The sequence below is a fragment of the Drosophila busckii genome, unplaced genomic scaffold (genome assembly GCF_011750605.1).
Source record: "Drosophila busckii strain San Diego stock center, stock number 13000-0081.31 unplaced genomic scaffold, ASM1175060v1 hic_scaffold_25, whole genome shotgun sequence".
NCBI lineage: Eukaryota > Metazoa > Arthropoda > Insecta > Diptera > Drosophilidae > Drosophila > Drosophila busckii.
The window spans coordinates 112,891-115,959 of NW_022872735.1; the positions used below are offsets into that span (position 1 = coordinate 112,891).

Here is a 3,069-nt window from a genome sequence, read left to right on the forward strand (position 1 = left end):
GCGGCGGCGGCGGCGACTACTTCCGTCCGACTGCGATTGCGAGTGCAACTGACAGTGTGACGATGTGTAGGCGGATTGTCAACCGGCGCTTGTTACGGTCGCTGGCCCTGACCACAGCGTAAATGCCACAGCATTGAAGCTGACACTAATATGCAATGCTTGGTTAGGCAACTAATAAGCGTGCGTCAAGGTGTGCCCAGTGCCAAGCAGCTTGTCTGCAGATATCTACGCCATATATGCTTACCTAATACTCATGCTGGTCAGTACTTTTTGTTGTAGTCGGTAAGCTAAGCCACAAGCAAATTAAACCCATATCAAACTAAGAGCTTCGAACACTTATAAGCCTCAGACTAGGCAGCATCAAATGCCAGACAAGAGCACAACAACGCAATGCATAGCAAAAATATATGTATATGCAGTCCTTGAAAATGGACAATGGGCAACAGCTGAGGAAAAGTGTAAAATACAGAAAATTTACTGCTCATTGGTACATTAATATAAACAAAACAAACTATCAAACAAAAAACATTAATTTGTTATAAAATGATTTCTCCTCGCAAATTTATTTATTCTATTTTTTATATTCTTGACTTTTATTTTGTTCTTTGCATTTAATTTTCTTATTTTTGCCTACAACGCTCAATACGTTGGAGCTACTAACTAAAAATAGATACGAAATCGTCTCGTTGCGAACAGTATTTTGAGCTAAGTACTATTAGAAATTCTCAGAACAAGCCTATATCAAAAGAAAGTTGCCCGAAGCTGCAACTTAAAGAAATAAAATGTGAATGAATTAGATTATTACTACGCTAACAATTTAAACGTAGTCAAAGCCTTAAAGTAAATATTATTCTGATTGAAGTAAGCATAAAAAAAGTTTGAAAAGTTCTTTTATAATATTTATAGACTGAATGCTTTTAATTCACAGCTAGTATTTACTCAACTGCAACATTTACAACTGTCAATTATTTATTATTAATTAATTACACCCACCTCCTAAACTAATTTATGCATTGCTTAAATGTACATGCACTTACCATAGTCTAACAGCTGAGTGCCTTTTAGATATTCAAATCTATGCTCGGCACCCAAAAACACGTCTCAGACATGCTGCGATAAAAAACGCAAAAGCAATGGCAATAACCAGAGTGCCGGCCAATATTATTGGCATATTTATGCAGCTTTCTGGCAATGAACCGAGCCGAGAGTTCAGTGTGCAGTGCGCATACGCCACGTTGCCTCGCTGCATTGATTATGATTATAAAATTATTAGGCGTACAATAAATTTATTGAGTCTAGAAATTAAATAAAAGTTTAAGTAAATAAACTATTGATTGATTTGCGAACTGAGCTACGACACGCAGCGGAACTTTAATCAAATGCCAAAGTTGGCAGACAACCTTCGGATGGAGCCAACGTTCAGTTTGTTGAGTGTGGGTGGGAGCTTGGCGCTGCCATGGCACTTATTTAATTTATAATCAAATCAAAAAGGCGGCCAAGTCAAGTCAATAAAAGTCAAGGCGATGCGCAAAACTTGTGGCATTTGTGATTTGCCTCAAGCATGAATTATGTGCGGCCAGCTATAGAAAATTTCTTACTATAGCTTAGGTTATTGTTCTCTACTTCAATTCACTGCCACTTGTTATTGTTGTTTGCTATTGAAATTCTGTGAAATGAATGTAAATAAGCGTAAAGATTCGCTTAGTGAGTTTGCCATGCCAAATGCGGGAATTGTTAAATGATAAGTAAATTGAACTTTTGTTTAGCTGTTTGACTTTGCTGCTGCTGCTGCTGCTGCAAAGACAAATTTCAACTTCCTCACGCTGGCAAATATTGAAATCTGTTTATTGTCCTTGCTGTTATTGTGGTAAGAGCTTTTTGCGGTTGAAGTAAAAGATATTTGGGCACTCATAAATTTACAATTGCATGCAGATTATGAATTATGTTTAAAATCAAAAATATTTTATTATATTGCCTAAGCTCTAAAGACGGCGCGTTGTGTTTCGATCTCGGAGCAAAACGAATAATCCGTATAATTTAATAAGCTAAGTGGAAATTTGAAATTACGCTTCAAGGCATTTGTTACGGCTGCAATTGTGCTCTGTGTTGGCTGCCGGCTACGCACGAAAATGCTGATTGATCCTAAAATTAGAATGAAACAAACATAAGTATTGTTCGCAGAATAAGCCAGAGTAAAGCTTGTCACACTAGAATTCGAATTTCTGCATTAGCAATGATGAAAAACTCCAACTTACTTTCATGTTGGCGTGCTTGGCATGCAGACTTAGCTTCAAAGCAATAATATTGCACTATAAACTGCTTGTTATCTGTATAGGCAAATTTCTGCCACATGGGATGATTGTCGAATCGTTGCCTAATGCATTTATCTTGCAAATAATTGGGATGCACTGCATACTGAAACCAATTGCCTTTAAACTGTAAATTAAACGTAGCTTCAGACTATTGCTCAATATAGAATATTCTGATTACCTCAAGCGCTTCACCCGTTCGATTTAAAGGCACTAAAGTGGGGCATTGTCCTTTGTAGTGCACTCTGTGATTCAAGTCTATGGCAGCTAATGCAAGCTGTGAAAGCAGCAGGCAGCTAACCAACCAGCTGGCTCTAAGCATATTGACAAACTGAGCTGCAATCATTTAACAAGCATATTAAACAACAATTGGCAACGCTTAAGTCAATTCGATTTCGTTGCAGATAAAGCGCAATGCGAGAAATCAATACAGCTGCAATATTTTAACAAGCACTCATTAAAATACAAACCTCAAAGGCCAAAGCTGGCAAGTCAAGCACTCATTTGTTGCACGTCCTACATCCAAAAGGCAAGTGCCAGATAGCTTTAGTGCTAAGTCGACTCAACTCACTTGAGTCCACGGCTACGGCGACAACTTGAGCGCCCAAGCTTCTTGAGGCTGCCAAGCTTGCAGACGCGCCACTTTTTTTGCTTCAAGCTTTTATTTCTTTGGCTCTCGCTCCTAATGATGTTCAAAGCGTTTAAAAGTGTGTCGCACAGTTGCAGACGACATGCGGCAATATGTCAATGTCATTTATGC

General features: G+C 38.4%; 1 long non-coding RNA gene across 1 annotated transcript; it reads right to left on the reverse strand.

Moving 5' to 3' along the window:
• Positions 1–1,977: 1,977 nt before the first annotated feature.
• On the reverse strand, positions 1,978–2,622 carry LOC108605773. Its single transcript, XR_001915393.2, has 3 exons — positions 2,491–2,622; positions 2,256–2,436; positions 1,978–2,142 (listed from the first exon to the last, which is right to left on the reverse strand). It is a non-coding gene; the product is annotated as an uncharacterized LOC108605773 (long non-coding RNA).
• Between the last annotated feature and the right edge of the window lie 447 nt (positions 2,623–3,069).